This window comes from Periplaneta americana, chromosome 13 (assembly GCF_040183065.1).
Source record: "Periplaneta americana isolate PAMFEO1 chromosome 13, P.americana_PAMFEO1_priV1, whole genome shotgun sequence".
Taxonomy (NCBI): Eukaryota; Metazoa; Arthropoda; class Insecta; order Blattodea; family Blattidae; genus Periplaneta; species Periplaneta americana.
The window spans coordinates 162,659,161-162,679,913 of record NC_091129.1 but is presented as its reverse complement, the minus strand read 5'-3'; the positions used below and the strand labels follow the sequence as shown (position 1 = coordinate 162,679,913).

The 20,753-nt window shown below is 35.0% G+C and overlaps 1 protein-coding gene across 2 annotated transcripts in view; it reads left to right on the top strand.

Moving 5' to 3' along the window:
* Dh31-R (Diuretic hormone 31 Receptor) overlaps positions 1-20,753 on the top strand; it is a 1,450,252-nt gene that overhangs the window by 554,745 nt on the left and 874,754 nt on the right. The window lies entirely within an intron of this gene.

Below are 20,753 nucleotides of genomic sequence, written 5' to 3'. Positions count from 1 at the left end.
TTCATTGTGAATGGGCCTTTAAATTGACTGAGCATATTGGGAATTTAATTAATTGTTTTCCCAAAACACGCTATGAAATGTTTCATATAAATAATTTTTTTCTCTCGAAAAGAAAGCAAAAACGAGGAAAATTGTATTAAAACTTTTTTGTTTGAAGTATCTTAAAGAATAACTTACTGTTCGCCCTATATGCACGCCTGTAGGCTAGACAATAATCCTCAAAGTAACAGTCTACACTTTTATTGAAATATCTAGTCACGTTTCCTCCTTAAACCTATATATTAGACTTCTTATAACTAGACGAACACACGGAAAGATTCACATTCTTTAGGCTTATCACGATATTGTGTCTCCATGGAGACACAATAGAACATACGTTCACTCCGTGGGGATATTCTAAAGCACCACTGAACCTTTGAAACAGCGTCAAGACTGATTCTTAGTCGCTATGCTGATAAAATGTTAGACTCATTTCAGGATGTATCCTTCGCGCATAATGGTCTGGGAACGATAACTTAGTGGGACTAATGGGCAATTAAGCTTTAGAATTTCAGAATTTATGGGTATCTGCCCTGTGCCACTTATACCTTACTACCGTCATTAGATTTTCTTCTGTATTCACATGTTTCATTCCCCCCGTTTCGGTGTCACGGTACATTACATCCCTCAAGGGTTATATTCAAGAATTTACATTCCCCAAGAAACTCGAGATTGTTACAAAAATCTCCATCTTCTGTTAATACTTTCTGGAATCTCAGCGAAATTATTTCTTTCTGAAATATTATGAATCTTCTTTCGTCTGTGCACATAAGGGAAGTGATGCATAAAGGATTGAAAGTGTCCATATTCATCGTCTAAGTCAACAGTATTAAATTTAGGACTGTTCTAAGAATTAGTATTCAGAACTATAAACATATCATATTTAATGTTATACAGAGAAACCTGTTCAAATCGGAACCTGAATATTCCGGAATCCTGTCTATTTCGGAACAATTTATTGGTCCCGGCGAAATTCATATGTATTATGTGTAATTTTTCCTGAATAAAACGGAAACTGTCCAACGCGGAAACGGAAACTGTCTGCTACTGTTCAAAACGGAAATAATATTTTGGACACACTACTTTAATGTAAACTATATTTTGAAACAGTATGTGCTTTCAAGGAATGTATGAAATACTAGTAGGTCACTAAAATAAAAACAAGTTTTCTTTGTAACATTTTTGAGGGTGCGAGGGTGTGTTGGCCTGATGGTCATAAATTTTATTACCCTATTGACTAGGCAGACGAGTCCCTTCAAATATGTTCAATGTTTCACCCCTGTATACTGTCGTAGCTGGGTAGAACGCAAGTGTATTAGCGATTTCGTGATAAAAAAGAAAGTTGCGTAAAAATGTTGCACTATCATTAATTGATGAAGTAAAAGTTATCCAGGAAAATGAGAAACAAAGAGTATGGAAAATAATGTTGAAATTTATGAATGGAAAACTCAGGTGCAACTTAACACTTAAAAAAATAAAGGCCGTATCATGAGTGAGTGGCTTGCGGTCAATAATGGTGACATAAAAGAAAGAGAAAACAACTGGTCACATAGAAATAAATGAACTGGTGTGGGAGTGAATTGTTCTTGCCCTTTCATAGATCATGCAAATTTCGGGACCTATTCTGCAAAGAAAACCATTGAACTGGCAAAGAAATTAGATAATCCAGAATTCAAGGCTTCTAGGCTCCTAGTCAAATTAAATAATGTGCTGTGATATACAGTACAGTATTATATTATAGTGTTAGATATTAAATTTAGTGTAATTAATAAATTTTACAGTGTTTAATGAGTGAGTTACGACACAGTTTATACAGGAAATGAGATTTTCATCAAGATCATTCACCAATTAAATAAGTGACAGGAAGATGATTTAATGTCAGTAGTGTTAAACGGAATATTTTGTAATTCCTACAATTTGCGGCATGGCATTTTGTTTTTAATTTATGCAAATGGTAAAATATCCCATTTTAACTTCACACCTGAATAACACGGAAACCTGTCCACAACGAAAAAAAAATTAGGACCATGTCACTTCCGTCTTGAACAGGTTCCACTGTATTTACTTTTTAATTAGTCATGCCTTTCCTCCCTCTTTGATACCAACTTACAAAGCGATGCTGTGTATAGAAATATACGCCTGGCCTATATTCTTGTACCACATTAGCTAAACATACATTGCGAATCTTTCTAGTAGTGTGGTTAGCACGGCACAAGACACCGCTGAGACAACACAGGACAGCACATGACAAAGGTTACGTTTTCCACCAAGCGAAGGCGGCAGACCATGTTTAAGACGGAACAAAAAATGATAAATTTTCTACTTCTACTTCCGTCATTCTACGTTTATTTTTCTTTTTGTCTAAATGTAATAACTATCATTGCTCTCTGTAATCATTTGCTTTGTAACAAACGAGATATTTTACATTTTTCTCGTAAAATCATAACTCCATAAGACATTGCTTCTTATAATCTCCACCGCTAATATTAAAAAATTCATTCGGCTCTATTTAATTTACTTTCAAAAGCATAATTGCAACAAATTGGTGTTATTAAAAGAAATGTTGGTAAATAAATGTAGCTACAAAATTGGGATTACATAATATAGAAACGAAACCAGCCCTTTTTTATGTGGCTGTGAGTTGAGTCTAAAGTAGGAAATATAAAAGTAAAGTAGGCTAAGTTAGAAGCTGCTCATATGAGATTATTGAGACCTTCATTTATAATAGACCACCACCACCACCACCACCACAGAATAGAACATTTGACGTATATCCACTGAGCAGCAAGATATTTTGGTTGTGAAATAATTTTTTTATTATCCAATTTAATAAACCCTATTTCACCCTGAGGTATATTATGGTTATAGTTGGTATCAAAATACATATTTTATAACCAATAAACAATAGTAAAATTATAACGTAAAATTGTAGTCAAGGTTACAATTCACATGAATTATGTACAAGAATGCACCTTAATGAAAGAATGGATCCTGTTAAAGATTAATGAGATGTTTGAGGAATAATCAATGCAAAAGTTATACAAGAATGTCTAACCGTTTCAGAGTAAATCACGGTCTTAAAAAGATAATCACTAGTAGATTAATAAAACAAAGTTTGACTTTCATTTTCAAATTAATACTTAATTCATGAACAATGGAACAGTTAAGAGTAATAAAAGGATATTACAAGCAATGATTTACGATTACAAGTTACGTACGTGATTCAGGAACAAGTACAATAATTGAAATAATAACACAAGTAATGACTTACAACTAACGAATAACGAAATTCTGCAAGGGGAATATACAGGGACATTTTATTTTTACTTCAATTTTTATTGTACCTGAGTTTTTGAATGTACTTCACTCCCACCCCTTCTACAAATTAAGTTCCAACTGTCCTTCAGACAGAATAAAGGCTGCATATAGTAAACAGTACTGAGTTAGTGAGTATAGTACGTTCCAGAAATATGTTCGCGTTTTCCAGTGACGAAAGAGCTTTCAATATTGAATCATATTTTCGCACAGGTACTGTCCGTTTGCTTACGTCGCATCCCGATTTCCCCCACCTGCTTCTGCACGCACCTCTGTAAAAGTTGGGCTGTCTTAGCTCTTTTCTGAAATCATTAATTTCTGTTAGGAATTGGACGTTTACGTAATATTATACAACTGTTTAAAATAACTTAAATAAAAGGGCGTCGTTAAGTAATTAACTGTCACGTGATTTCCCCCCTTCCTACGATCCTGAGGCATGGACGACAGTAGATAGCATGTCTGAGTAATTTTATCTGTGCGGGTCGGACAGAAGTGAAGATTGAATTACAGTACGTAAGGTACTCTTTTATAGAGTAGGTACAGAATTATTTCACATTAGTTACTAGTACGAAGGACGAAACTGGTAATTGGAATTAGATGCAATAGTCTATAGTGCGATAATATGCACAAAAGAACTGAAGCCTGTATCGAAATGAACGACCACCATTTTCAAAAATGTGTTTAAATATTCATATTATGATTATTTTTCAATTTAACTTCATTCTCTATATTGTACGCTAATGTGCTGTAGACAGTATAATATACACCGCATAATGAATACGTTCGCATGGACAGCTCAGTTCGTGAGTAAAAACACTTATTGTTAATACAGTACTTTATTTTGATTAAACAAAAACTTAATGAAAATTATCGAACTCAAAATCGCGATATTTCCTAGTTTACGTAAATGGATGAACTACTTTTCTACCCTCCTATACCTAGTAAAGTGATTTGTTTGTGTTTTACTCCAGTATCATCAAACTAAAGTCGTGGAAGGGGATAGCAAACGGTGTTTCCGGTTCTCTAAAGGTATAGCCAGGTTAATATTAAAAATGTTATTAAAAAATAAAATGATGTCCCTGTATAATAGTAGGGGCAACACAAAAGATTTAAAAACAAATGAAACAGTAAAGGAATAATAGAAAAAATGACTTAAAATTACAAGTTAGACACATTCTTTTTAAAGTGAAATAATTTCAAAGTTATATGTAAAAATCTAGTATTGGAAAAATATGTAAATTAAATTGACAGCCGTTGCTCCGTAACCAGTAAGTGTTTCACTACTTCAGCCTTTAAATATACAGTAACAAGAGGATAAGCGCTAAAGTTAAAAAAAAAACTTATTGAATACGCAGATATAGCCATGCAATTGACTTTCTGAAAAGTTGCCAACATCAGAAACGAATTAAAATTGTCCTCATTAATCACGTGTCCATATTCTGAATCACTAACGTGTAAGAATATCCCAGATCATAAAACAAGAGCCGTTTATTTTCAACATCAACAGAGGTGCTTCTTTGTTTGTGCCAACCTTCTGTATTGTAACTCCCCACTGAGAGGTCTATTGAAATCTTTCCAGAAGCTGCGTACTGTTTAAGCCCTCGTAATCTCGACACCTTTGTTTACAGAGCACTTTGTTCGTTACGCTTTGTAATAAGTTCTGTTACTACTATCGCAGTATGAAGATGAAGACTGCGCCTCGTTTTAACGACCGAAACAAACTTCTTATTATGCAGGATGAAACCTTGTAACATTTTATGATAATGCTACAACTTGCAACACTATTTACAACTTTTCCTATATGAATAACACCATAATTTTTCTATCTTTAAACAAGTTTAATTGAAGCAATAAATTATAAAATTTTAACAAGAATATGTCTTATATGTATGTTAAGCACGTGCTGTCTATCTGTTATGTTAATTTTTTTTTCTTCCCTCCAACGTTTATTCCAGTCTTGGGTAATGTTTATCGAGTCATTTGCTCTTCTTATAGTTAATATGACATCGTCATCTTAATACAAATACAACTTACAAATGGCTTTTAAGGAACCCGAAGGTTCATTGCCGCCCTCACATAAGCCCGCCATCGGTCCCTATCCTGTGCAAGATTAATCCAGTCTCTATCATCACATCCCACTTCCCTCAAATACATTTTAATATTATCCTCCCATCTACGTCTCGGCCTCCCCAAAGATCTTTTTCCCTCCGGTCTCCCAACTAACACTCTATATGCATTTCTGGATTCGACCATACGTGCTACATGCCCTGCCCATCTCAAACGTTGGATTTAATGTTCCTAATTATGTCAGGTGAAGAATACAATGCGTGCAGTTCTGCGTTGTGTAACTTTCTCCATTCTCCTGTAACTTCATCCCGCTTAGCCCCAAATATTTTTCTAAGCACCTGATTCTCACACACCCTTAACCTATGTTCCTCTCTCAGAGTGACAGTCCAAGTTTCACAACCATAAAGAACAACCGGTAATATAACTGTTTTATAAATTCTAACTTTCAGATTTTTTGACAGCAGACTTCTCAACCGAATAATAACACGCATTTCCCATATTTATTCTGTGTTTAATTTCCTCCCGAGTGTCATTTATATTTGTTACTCTTGCTCCAAGATATTTGAATTTTTCCACCCCTTCGATGGATAAATCTCCAATTTTTATATTTCCATTTCGTACAATATTCTCATCACGAGACATAATCATATACAGTATTGGCTGGAGAGAGCGCAAAAATTACAGTTCCTAAGGAAAGATAAAAAGGTATTACTTACTGATAAAATAAGAGGCCTAGAAAATTTTGTAGTCTCCAGGTCATTTCAGCAAGATCTCTTAGAAGAATAAAATGATTTTACGCTCTACATTTCAAGTTCTACATGCAGCAGCTATACGAAAATGCTATTGTTCGAAAGCTTAGCAAACTTGATATTTTTTTAACTTTTGCCTTCAATCCACAATGACCCGAAATAGCTACTGCTATCGTCCTGACATTGATACTTGCGTTATCGCGTTGAAGCTCAAAAACTGAAGTTGGATAGGTTCAAGAAAAAGTATTTGGCCTAAAAATATCCATTCAGAGGGAGTATGTTTCATTATTATGGAAGCAAATAGCTATCAAAAAGAGAAGTATTCTTCATTGAAAATAAATCTGAAACATTTTTATTTGAACGTCTAACGAACTTAGTTTGCAGCAGCATTTGCTGCACAAGCCACTATTACTAGTTTAAAATGGAAATACGCAATCCATCGCAACATCATATGAAGCAGAATGTTTTCTAGCAGTAGCTATAAAAGCTCGAATTCTACAGTCAGTAACCATTCACGATTTGAATATGTGAAGCTCGTAGCAGAAAAAGTGAAAGTTACGGAGCGATGAATTAAATATAAGATGTTCAAGCAAGCAAATTACGTCTACATCGTCCAACTTAATGCGGGTTGTTATCAATGTCGTATGTCTTGATTTAGACCATACTATGGTTTGTCGTAGTCTAAATCTAACTTTTCTTGGTCTATCCAGATTTTGATGTTTTCATTGTAGTGTCAATAGGCGTGACATCCAAAATATATTCAAGTAAACAAATAAATTGTGTCAAAATTCCGCGCTGTTAGTTCTTTAAAGATAGGTTGCTTATTCCGAATGAAACTGTTACGCCCCAGGGCTAAAGAAGCGAAGGCATATGTCTCGGTTAAGAGAGAAGTTTTATATGATATTCTTATTGAATTTGGTATTCCCAAGAAACTAGTTCGATTAATTAAAATGTGCCTCAATAAAACGTACAGCAGAGTTCGTATAGGTCAGTTTCTGTCAGATGCATTTCCAATTCACTTTGGGCTAAAGCAAGGAGATGCACCGTCACCTTTACTTTTTAACTTTGCTCTAGAGTATGCCATTAGGAAAGTCCAGGATAACAGACAGGGTTTGGAATTGAACGGGTTACATCAGCTGCTTGTCTATGCGGATGACGTGAATATGTTAGGAGAAAATCCACAAACGATTAGGGAAAACAGGAGAATTTTACTGGAAGCAAGTAAAGAGATAGGTTTGGAAGTAAATCCCGAAAAGACAAAGTATATGATTATGTCTCGTGACGAGAATATTGTACGAAATGGAAATATAAAAATTGGACATTTATCTTTTGAAGAGGTGGAGAAGTTCAAATATCTTGGAGCAACAGTAACAAATATAAATGACACTCGGGAGGAAATTAAACACAGAATAAATATGGGAAATGCCTGTTATTATTCGGTTGAGAAGCTTTGATCATCCAGTCTGTTGTCCAAAAGTCTGAAAGTTAGAATTTATAAAACAGTTATATTACCGATTGTTCTTTATGGTTGTGAAACTTGGACTCTCACTTTGAGAGAGGAACATAGGTTAAGGGTGTTTGAGAATCAGGTGCTTAGGAAAATATTTGGGGCTAAGAGGGATGAAGTTACAGGAGAATGGAGAAAGTTACACAACGCAGAACTGCACGCATTGTATTGTTCACCTGACATAATTAGGAACATTAAATCCAGACGTTTGAGATGGGCAGGGCATGTAGCACGTATGGTCGAATCCAGAAATGCATATAGAGTGTTAGTTGGGAGGCCGAAGGGAAAATGACCTTTAGGGAGGCCGAGATGTAGATGGGATGATAATTTTAAAATGGATTTGAGGGAAGTGGGATATGATGATAGAGACTGGATTAATCTTGCTCAGGATAGGGACCAATGGCGGGCTTATGTGAGGGCGGCATTGAACCTTCGGGTTACTTGAAAGCCATTAATTAAGTAAGTTTCCACGTGATGCCTAAAACCAATTATGAACGGCTTGAGTCAATCACCCTGCACTCTCTGTAAGTAAGTGAGAAATTGGAATCCGTTAACAATTGGCACAGCTGCACTGATTTAGTTCGCATATTAGAGAACAAAAACTAACTTTTGCAATTATGTAATATGTTATCTCAATTGCCTGTAATTACCTTCAATAAGAGAGCAATGGCACACAATTTGTTTTGTTCAACTTTTAATCCTACTATACAGCTAACTGGGTTGAGTATAATTCTTGGTCAGCAGTCTAATCTTCTAATTAAAACAAATTTATCGCATGCATTGTGGACCAGAAATTAGTAAAGAGAATTTCAAAGTGGCAGTGCGACGGCAAAACAACAGAATCGGCGTTGCGGGCATTTTAACGCTGGTTGCATAGGTAATAGGATCTGTGTATGAGGAATTTCTAATCATGACCACTGTTTTGCCAACAATTCATGAATTAACCACGGAATGTGAAACTTTACCAAGAACCCTCTAAACACTCGATTGGCATGTTACATACGCTGTCAAATTAATGGGAGGAAAAGAATCTACCTATGGGATTCAAATGTAACATAAAAATCTACATACCGCATCTCTGGATCATTTGAAACAACGCCATCTATTAACTTCGTAATGTGGGAAACAATTTATATGGCATACTAGTAACAAGGATATGGAAAGGAATCTAATAAATCTAATATATTTGGTTTTATTCGTATTTTAAACTTTTTAATAGAGAACTAAGGTAGTTATTAAGGTATTCCGATAGTTATATTAATTAGTAAAAGTTCAGAAGAAAATTTGACTTCATAAATTGGTTAACTAATATATTTTAATTTCAATAAGAATGCAATTATAATAAATTTATTAGATCATAATAGAAATCATAACAGAAATGAATCGATAATGAGTACATGCGACATAATGATGAAACTAAATTGAGGTTGATTATGTAAGCAATTTGTCAAGCTTGTTTTTAGCAGGCATGCGGTAGTCTTCGTAGAAGTTACGCAAACGTTTCTGCTGACATGAAAATATTGTAAGAAAGAAAGATTAACCTACATATGGAATGTACCGATTCAGCTATTTCAGGTTCATGACTTACAGTATGTCGACATCTGATCATCTAATTGGAATAATAAATTATTATGTAAAATAAGACCTAAATATTACAATTAGATTTTTGAAAAGGAGCAAATAATTAAGGTTTAAAGTCTTAAGGATTATCACGATTGGTTTAAACATGCACTAAAACAAGACGTAAGTGCAAGTTTGAACCAATAAATTATTGTCATTTGCGATAGATTAATTAGTTTAGGAAATTGTATATTTATTATGTAGAACTACATTTGTATATAGATCTTTTGTTAAATTATTAAGTTTTTGTACTTTTGTGAACAATATCAATAAAGCTATCTATATATATTTTAAACTTTTTATGATTTTCTTAATTTACCTAATTAGTTATGTTGTTACAGTATTTTATTCTTGTTTTTGCATTCTTTTAAAAATTAATTTACCATACAAAACCCAAACATGTCAGAAAGAAATGTAGTTATAAACCAGCAAGGATAAAAGTTACAATTTCATAATTATTGTGAGGCAAAGCCTGCAAACCACTCAATAAAATTAGCACTAAAATCTAAGACTTGGATTTACCTCCCAAATACTCTAGCCAAGTTTGTCGGTGTATATTCTGGACTCTGTGTATATGTGGAAAAAATCACTTTCACTTATTCCTCCTCCTGATTTATCACATTTTATTAAGCCACTTTACTTCTCTTATTCTCAGCTGCAATAACAACTATTTATCTAATTTTATCATTCAACTTCTCTCCCACCTTTCTCACAATTAACTAAATGAATATCTTTAAACTTATTAACTATAGAAAACCTAATCCTTTTGACTATCTCAGGAAAAACATAACCTATAAATTCACCGTCGAAACAGTTTTAACACAATCACGTTTGCGCTCATACCCTAGAACATTGGTTTCACTTGATTTATCACTTGGTCTTAAAGCAATTCCGTAACCTTGACAAAGTGCTTCCATTCAAATCTATTTTCACATTATACAGGGTGTTTAAAAAAATACGGGGCATATTTTCAGGTATGTATTTCCCACATGTAGACAATCAAAATAGTTCATTACAACATGTGTCCGGAAATGCTTCATTTCCGAGTTATGGCCTTCACAACATTGAAATTCACAGGAACGTTTTTCTTTCCGCAGGTCGTTGTCGTCAAAGGAGACATTAAGAGGGCACTCTGACAGTTCATTCCGAGGCGAAGGTTACATTCAGTGTTGTGTAGGCGTTAGACTGTGCGACATGTATTCAAATCAAGAGCTGGCAGAGATACACTTCATGTACGGTAAGGCGGACGGCAATGCTGCGCTGGCTCGTCGTTTGTACCAGGAGAGGTACCCACAGCGACAATGTCCAGATCGGAAGACATTTGTACGTCTCCATTGCCGTCTGTGCAAATATGGAATATTTAACTCTCCTGGTTTGGGAAGGGGACGACCAAGATCTACAACTCCAGAAGTACAGGAGGAGATTCTGGAGGCTGTGAACATGACTCCTTCTATCAGCACACGAAGGGTAGCGTTGCAAGTCAATGTTCCTCATACGACTGTCTGGAGACTGTTGAAAGAGTATCAATTGTATCCTTATCATTTGCAACGTGTACAGGTCCTGTCACCAGCAGATTACTCTGCACGAATTAGGTTCTGTCAGTGCTTCTTGCAGCAGTGTGGTGTAAATCCGAACTTAGTATTCTTTACAGATGAAGCACAGTTCACACGAGATGGCATAACAAATTTCCACAATCAGCATGTATGGGCGTATGAAAACCCACGTGCAACTGTTCCATCTCATCACCAGGTGCGGTTCTCCCTCAACATGTGGGCCGGTATCATTGGTGATCGATTAGTTGGACCCCATGTACTTGTAAACAGACTTACGGGGCAGGCGTAAACAAACTTCCTGGAAAACACCATACCTCATGTTTTAGAAGACACTCCACTGATCAATCGTCAACATATTCACTTCTTGCATGATGGCGCTCCTGCACACTTCAGTCGTACGGCTCGCCGGTACTTGGATCGAAGGTTTCCTGATCGATGGATAGGTAGAGGTGGCCCAATTGCTTGGCCTCCACGCTCACCTGATCTGAACCCTCTCGATTTCTACTTGTGGGGCCATTTAAAATCATTGGTTTATTCGTCTCCGGTGCCTGATTTGGAATCCCTTCGGAATCGAATTGTGGCTTGTTCTGAGGACATACGCAATACTGCTGGAGTTTGGGATCGTGTTCGCAGGTCAATGAGACATCGATGTGAGGTCTGTATTCAAGCAGGAGGTGGACATTTTGAACATCTTCTGTAATGACAACGACCTGCGGAAAGAAAAATGTTCCGGTGAATTTCAATGTTGTGAAGGCCATAACTCGGAAATGAAGCATTTCCGGACACATATTGTAATGAACTATTTTGATTGTCTACATTTGGGAAATACATACCTGAAATTATGCCCCATATTTTTTAAACATCCTGTATAAATAACCGTGCTATTATTTCATCCCCTGTACACCATTTCCTCAGATTATTTACTGTTTTTCCTTCCCTACTGCCCCCTCGTTCCACACTCCTAACTCGATTAACCCTTTCCGAACTTCCCCTCCTACTCCCCGCACTTGTTTCACATCCCCTTTCTCCACTCTCCTCTTTCGTTGATTCACCATTCTTTTTCCCCTCCTTCTGTCTTCCAACTCTAAGTTCTCCACCTCTGTTATCATCTGATACTTTGCTTATTTCTCCATTTTTATACAACTTCACACTTCTGACTTGGTCTGGGTTGACGTCATTGCTGGTTTCGAAATCTCTGAAATATCAATACTATGTAAATATAAAATTGAAGAGCAAAAAAACTGAAGTCGTAATGAAATGAAAGAATGACGTTAGCTTCCTTTGTTTATCTTCACGTAATCAATACTGGCGAAGAAGGTACAGAATAAATTGTATGCACATTTCAGATTTTTTAGAGCGAGCGTCCACAAAAAGCATCTTGATTGTTCTCACAGTTTCCAGCATCCATACCTAACTCTCTCTCTCATCTATAAACTTTTAATGCTGGGAAAATGACTAAAGTTTTAGCCCTTCCGCTTCACTCTCTATACTTTAATCTGAGCATTTCTGTAGCTATTCTTAGTGGCCTCTTGACACTTACAAAATTTGTCTTGGAGTACAGCGCTTCGAAGTGCCAATATCAGTCTCAAGCTTTGTTCAACAACTAAATAACAATCACAATCTTGAACAAATCTTTGGGTAATTCTAAGTTATTAGGAGATGAAATGTTATATGCTTTCTCACGAAATAATAATAATAATAATAATAATAATAATAATAATAATAATAATAATAATAATATTTCAACATTCAATTGTTTCTGCTAACTCGTTTTGCAAAATTAACAAAGTATTTTACATCGAAAGAAGCGTTTGGTTTCCGATATGGTTGTAGACTATAATAAACTAGAAATAAATTTAGTTGTAAAATGAAGAATCTCATTACAAAGGTTCTACCAAAACCAAAAGGTAGTAACATTTTAAAACACCGAAACGTAACATGTGGAAAGAAGATAACGTGAATTCAAGAAGTATCTTCATTACCTGAGTGTCTAGAGTCTGGAAATTTGTATGAATGTGAGTGTGATTGTGAGTGTGCCGGGTTAATATTAATTAGCCAATCTTCAAAATATAAAATACATCAGGACTGTCGCTGGGCAGTAACCTGAACACACGTTTCAGCGTCACATTGTTGACAAGTAACTCCATCTGTTAGCACAACCATAAAGCATTAATAGATGCTATAGAGTTACCAATAACGAAAAAAAAAAAGAAAGAAGTATCTGTTCAAAATTAAAAATAAAATGTCCCAGATGTGAAAACTTTCACTCAGACTTGAAATTTTAAAGTTATAACAGATACATACAAATCATAAATAATACAGATTTATCAAGTATTAAAAAGTACTAGATATTCAATAAGAAATGCAGATTTTATATTTTAATGTACGTGAAATTTTAATTTGTCGATATAAGAAGTATCGGCTTCCAAATTTCTCGGTGTAACTATCCATTCCTTTTTTAATTATAAAGACTATGTCATCTATCTTTCTAAACAGCTCGAAAGTTTCACTTATCTCATTGCTAAATTATGGCAATACTGCAGCAGAAAAGACACTGATGTCTTGCTACTATGGTTACATATACTCCAGGATTAAATCTATACTAATAATAAATCTGTAGCCGAAATTTTTCTGGTAATTTTCGATTTTCCAAAAATAATTGGTCCTAACATATATAATTAACCACCCTGAAACCGAAAATCGCTTTTTTGAAATTTTTGTTTGTATGTCAGTCTGTCTGTATGTTTGTTACCTTTTCACGCGATAATGGCTGAACGGATTTCGATCAAACTTGGAATATAAATTAAGTTCGTTGTAACTTAGATTTTAGGCTATATGGCAGTCAAAATACATTATTTAAAAGGGGGGTTATAAGGGGGCCTGAATTAAATAAATCAAAATATCTCGCTTATTATTGATTTTTGTGAAAAATGTTACATAACAAAAGTTTCTTTAAAAATAATTTGCGATAAGTTTTATTCCTCGCAAAGTTTGATAGGACTGATATTTAATGAGATAAATGAGTTTTAAAATTAAAATAACTGCCATCTAAGGCCGTGTAATGAATTAAAAAAGAAATGACTTCGTCTATAAGGGGCCTTGAACAGCAACAATCGAAAGCTATGAAAGATAGCCTACAGAGAATGTTTATGTGTTTGTATGAAGTAATATCGGAAGCTAAGTTAACCGATTTGTATAATTAATTATTATTTCACCATGGAAAGTGTAGTTTCTCTAGATGGATATAATGCTATAATGGTATTACAGTAACTTCTGATATAATATAACATAATATAATATATGTAATATAATATAATATAAGTTATTTGAAGGGTTCAGAACCTTAGTGGGCCAAGCGCCATTTACTGAACACGTAGAAAACAAGGGTTAAAATTAAGTTATTGCCATAATTCAATGGAAACCTATAACAAGTAAAATAAAATATACACATTAAATCTAAATGATGTCAATCTTCATTAAACTATGGTTGCATGTAATAAAAGTTAAGAAACATGTTAAAGGAATTGTCATTGCACCAAATGAGTGTCTCTGGGCCAAAATGATCGCATTTTAATTATTTGGATGCAATTTAAATTAAGTAACATATTAAACGATTTATCCTTCTATCAATCACGAATGTTCCCTGGATCAAATGTCCTATTTTAATTATGTAATTACTTTATATTTATTTCTAAAGGGTGTAGCGGAGCGCACGGGTACGGCTAGTACAAAATAATTTCTTGGGGTGAAGCAGGTCAGTATCTCATGAAAAGAATTTGTATTTTACAGAAAAATATAACAAGAACCATTTTCAGAATTAAACCCTGCGACTCCTGTAAACTTTTGTTCAAAAAACGTAGAATTTTGACAGTTCCCTCCATAATTATGCTCGAGTACGGCCAGTATGTATATAACTATAAAAGTGTATTCATGCAAAACTCTGACTTACATTCATATGATACTGTAATAAAAATGCCATTAGTCTCTCCAAGCACAATACACATCTTTCTGAGTCATCTCTTCTTCATTTGTGTTCCAAATTTTTAATTCCATTCCAGCCAGCATACTCCATCAGAAATCGAAATTTCTCTTTCGAAATTCACTAAAGCATTGCCTAGTAAATAACTGTTTTTATAAGCTGGACAAGTACTTAACAAAATATTTACAAATTAAATTAATGAATAAATATTGCCACTACATTTATAAATGGGTCCCGGGATCGATGCATAGCCCCGGCACAATTTTTCCTTGAAATTTTCAAACCTGCTTTACAGGGCGCTACTACCTGAAAGCCAGATTTGCATTTATAAGTATTTTCTAAATAAATACATAAATATACACTATATAAATATTGTCCAATACATTTTTCTTATTGGTATTGAGTTCAGACTTATTTATTAATTCCTAATTTAATATGCAATATCTAGTACCAAACCCCAGTCCTCGGTAACAATATGTACAATGTAGTCCTTTATTTATTTTATTTTTATATTGCAACCACCATTTATTTTCTTCAATATTGTTTTTGAATAGTTTTATATCACATATGTTAGTTTAAAAAATACCTTTATATAGTTCATATAATTTCTTGTAATTGTTTATTATAAAACCAATGTTAAAGTAAGGAGCCGATTAATAATTACGTTACTTAAACCTCGTGACTTAGCTCCTCTAGAATTTCATGCTACTTATCTGGGGTCTTTTGACCCCAAAAATATTTGTCGTTAATAATTAGAATATTTTATAGCTTAATGCATTTTTATATACAGTATAAGCAAATTTAAAGTTTTATTGCACCTAGATTTAATCACTAAATTTAAACAATGAATGAATGAATTAATTAAATTAGTTTATTGGCAGACTATTCCGATCTGTGTTCTTATTTTTTTCAATTATCACAGAATATATTCACTTTCCTTGAAATAAAACACAAAGAGGAAATTCTTATTGCATCAAGTGTTAATATTATTATGTTTAGACAATTAATTAATTAATTAATTTAGTCTCATCATCTGCTACAGTAGAAAGAACAAGAAACTAATTTTACAAATACAAATAATTATTCTTAAATCTACAACGTTTAACTCTTAGCCTACATGACAGCTTATGCTGTACTTGTTTCATTTGTTCACTTTAATATTTCAAAGTACATGTTCACTTTGCTTACTGTACAACAAAACACTAACGCTGTAAAATAATTTTAACTAGAAAATAAAGACGTTCTATAGCTGAGGCCATCCACGAAACCAAGCAATAAACATGAAAAAAATCAATGAAATGAAATAATAATTTTAATTGTAAAGAAACTAAAATAACCAAGGATAGCATATCTAGGATAGTAGAACATTTCGGATATATGGATGTAGGTATTAACAAAAAAAAAAATATGATGTCGCGTCAGAAAAGACTCCAGATAAGTGTCGAGAGTTAAATATTTATATTTTATTGTCCATACACTGTACCTGTGTAGTGGAAAATATATTGATGAACTTCTGTAAAGTTTAGCAGTACAGATTTGACAAGGAACCTTTCACTGCATCAAATAATAGAAACTTGCTATTCGAAGTCAATACAAGCTTAAATACTGCAAAAAAACGTTCTAGGTACAACTGTAAGGCACAAAAATTGGTTTTGAATGTAACCTAAAGTCTTCCGTTACGTTTATTTTTTTTAATTGTAATTTAATTTAACTTACATAGTATTTGAAAAGCAACGTTGAAATATTGCAGGCAGTATTGAAATTATAATAAAACAAAAAAATTATACGTAAAAACTAATAAATACATTATGCATAAATGAATATATTAAACATTCAAATGTAATTTAATGTACTCGTAAATGAATTCACCCACATATGAGCAACACCCACGTTCGGAAGTTCAATATTGAAGCAGGCTATAGATAGGCAGAGGGAAGGAGAAAAGTAAACAATCCAGGTGCCGGCAATCCTGACTGAGGTTTTTCATGGTTTCCTCAGTTATTTCCAGGCAAATGCCGGGATTGTACCTCTTGAAAGTCCGGCCATGGACGCGATCCTTCCCTTAATCCTTTCATATGTGTGAGTGAATGCTGTGTACTGTCTTAAATGTTTGTGTTGTATCGGAGGTGGCCCTGGCATTGAGCTGATCCCTCATCCGGGGAGGCCCTCCATGTCCTTGTTTTGGTCAAAGAAGTATGTATGTGACCCATAGCTTAATTCCTCTCCCGACAGATCGCGGCCCTGTAAGGCCCGTGTGGCGTGGGTCGTGTAAATGTACCTAGAAGGGAGAGGTTAAACTGAGAGAAAGAAGAAGAAGAAGAAGATTTATCTAGCGCTGTTAATTCTTATTAATAATTTCTTTGATTTGAAGTTTAAATTTTGTCTCATTTATATTTCCTGAATTAGGGTATTCTGCAGCATGGCGTCGTGGTCTAAGGTAACCTGCCTAGGACTCGCATAGGCGCTGGTTCGAGTCATCATGGAGGAAGAAATTTTCTCATGAAATGTCGGCCAGTGTACGGGACCGGTGCCCACCCAGAATTGTGATGTACTTGAGCAGCTATGATAGGTAGCGAAACCCGGCTAAGAAAGCCAACTATAACGGCTGGGGGGAACGTCGTGCTAACCACACGATGTCTCCATTCTAATTGAATGATCGTCCACCTCTGCTTCGGCATGTGGACGTGAAGGCCAACAGCCGGTTGGTTGGTCTTGGCCCTTAAAGGGATGTAACGCCACGGATTATTATTATTATTATTATTATTATTATTATTATTATTATTATTATTATTATTATTATTATTATTATTATTATTAAATTAGGATATTGAGAAATGAAATTATTATATGCTTTAAGCCACAGCTGAAGTCATGTTTTATAACATCTGCCGTTAAAATGTTTGACTCGATGAAAAGAAATAACGGTCTATGTTGATATGTAGCCTATGTACTTATTTACACTGCAAGTGGGCAAGCACTCGGTGGCAGTGATATACACAATATAAACAATACACAATAAAATTACAATACACAATACAATAAGAATATACAATACAATTTAACACTACAATACAATTTAATTTTCTCGTATCACAATAATTATGCCAATGTGTGTTGAAATTTTTCCTTGTTTTATGTAAGAAAGTTCATAATTTTTTTCATATATAAATATACATTAAAAGTCATACAATATTACAGTGTTTAATCATAAAATGTAAAATCTTTATATAATATGATCTAACAGTAGACTCTATTGAAATCCTTGAAATTTTAAAATTCTTCAAACTCGTAAAAATTCATTCGTGGTCGCTATAGATGTTTCGGGACCACACATTCTGAAATTGCAAAAACATAGTCTATTGCAAAATCTATCTCGTTGTTACTAATAACCTGTTAGATCATATTACTCGTATAGGCTATATAGATTTTAAAGGTTCAAAATGTGTATTTATAAAGGCCTAGCTGCTTCGACTTGAAAACAGTGAATGCAGAATGAAGAAATTTAGTAAGATAATATCTGTGGCCGGAAGGAAAAAGGTCTTAAGTCAATTTTTTTTGAAAATGAGATTTTTATATATTCTGAAAGCGGAAACAATTCTCTACAATCTGGTAAAAGGGTTGAAGTCAAATAAGACTCCTGAGTGGATTTATAGAGCGTTACCAAATGTCCTAAGTACTTTTTGAATCGAGCACACACAGAATAAAGGACTTAAGAATATTTAATACTTTATTCCTTACAAACCATCACATGTTTACTTTCCACGCTTCCCTATTAAAAAGGTCTAACTTGTAGTTTAGCTATATTATCACATACGGATGTAATTTCCTTTTAAAACTTTAAGCACCAAGTAAACAGTCCTATGTTGTTTAAGACCTATTTTGCATTCCTAATAATTTACATTTCCCACATATTTTGACATGAAAAAAGTCTTATGTTTAAATAGTCCCTTCTTCTCAGTTTGGGTTGTAGTCTTAAAAGGGCTTAAGTGCGGCTGTTTTTGGAAATAATCAAGAAAATTGTTAAATGAGAAACATTACCTATTTTAGAAGAAATATAAACAAATAATATCCAGGAAAAAGCTCTCAAATAAAATAACTCTATAACTGACACCAATTTCAATCTTTCTACTGCTCTCCTGAAAAGTATAAAATGTTTACTTAAGACCTTTTTGCTCCCGGCAACAGATGTAATCAATAGAGTTTAGACATATTTTGTTCATTCTTATGGATTTAGAAACATTAGTACTTCTATAACTTTTATATTTTCAGGTTTCGAAAAGAATCTGGTTCTTCACTAAATACAGTCGTATATTGCTAATATGTTTTCGCGGGATATCAGCCGAGTTAAGATTTTGGAATGCTCCAAGCTTTCGACTGCTATCTCTGCAGCCATCTTCAGGGAAGTGATGTCCGAACGAAAATCGAAAAATGAAAGGAGAATTGGGAGGAAAATTTAAAAGGTACGCAAAACGCGTCCTTGCAAGGGGTTGGGGGCTGTACAAAACTAAATATGTGAGCTCCAAGCCTGTTGGCCACTAGTCTCACTCCGGGTTACGCTGCTCCCCTGAAGGAGCTCTAGAAAATTTTGAAGGGGAAGCCGAAATTGGACGTAACCTCTTAGGTACCACATACGCGAGGGGGACTGAGATTGATCAAGTGATCACGGAACGGGGCGAGGAGGAGTTGGCTGGTGTTTGCCGTTAGGATGGCAAGACGCCGTCATCTGTTGTTCGATGACAAAGCATGTGAAGGCCGTCGGAAGAAGGGCCGTGAAATCTAATCTGCAATTTGAGAGGTCCCTGTCCTTTCAATTTGCGACTTATTGAGTGACCTCGTATATTTAATAGACTACTTATATTATCTGAACTAGGGCATACATCGTTTATAATAAGGGTGGAATATATATGGGGAAGGGCATATAGGTCCGTGGCCCATTTCTTATAGGGCTCATCCCGACATTTGTCTTACGCCTGAGGAAAACCACGGAATACCTTAGGCAGGATGAGTTGTCTCATATAAGAGACTAGCCAATTTGGCTATTATGTAGGAGGTGATTGTTGTCATGAGCCTTGTTGAATCGTCTCAATTTTGAGACAAGCCATTTGGCTATATGATGGCTCAATTACGAAGAGGGGGGAGAGATGTAATTAGTTAATTAATTTAAAGTAATTAGGGAGATTAATGGGGATATGAGTGCAGGTCCGTGGCCCATTTCTTTTAGGTCTCATCCCGACATTTGTCTTAGCGCCATAGGAAAACCACGGAAAAACCTTAGGCAGGATGAGTTGTCTCAGTATCAGAGACTAGCCAGTTGGCTCTTAGGTTGAATGACTCTATGAATCGATGGATATATACTAGCCAATTGGCTCTATGATACTTCCATCGATCAACAAAAGTAGATATTGTTAGGGAGGGATCCGAACAGAAAGTCGAAAGGTAATATAGATGTTAGGCTGTCTCAGGTGAAACGGGATTGGTTGGCGGATCGGCCAATCCAGGGCCGGGAATTGTCATCTCTCGTAAGCTCCGCCCCTCCCGGGATTCCTGTGTGAAGTTTGGCGGGCGGCGAGCCCTGTTCCGCAGGTTGGAATCGGTTGCCGTCCTCAGTCCGTGATCTTCATGACCTTGATTGTAAGAGGGCCTGAGTTGGTCCAAGGCCGGTGTCCATGCCTGACTGAGCTGGAGTCCACTGTCTCTGTTAAAGTTGTTTTTCTCCAGCTTGATCTCTATGGCCTCCTTGATTATACGATCCCAGTAGTGGCTTGATTTGTTAATGACCTTGGTGTGGTCAAACAGTATTTTATGCTCCTTTTCTATGGTGTGTTGCGCCACTGCATATTTTTCCGGGTAATAGAGCCTCAGGTTCATCTTATGCTCTTTGATTCTGTCTTCTATTGTGCGGCCAGTCTGCCCTATGTATACTT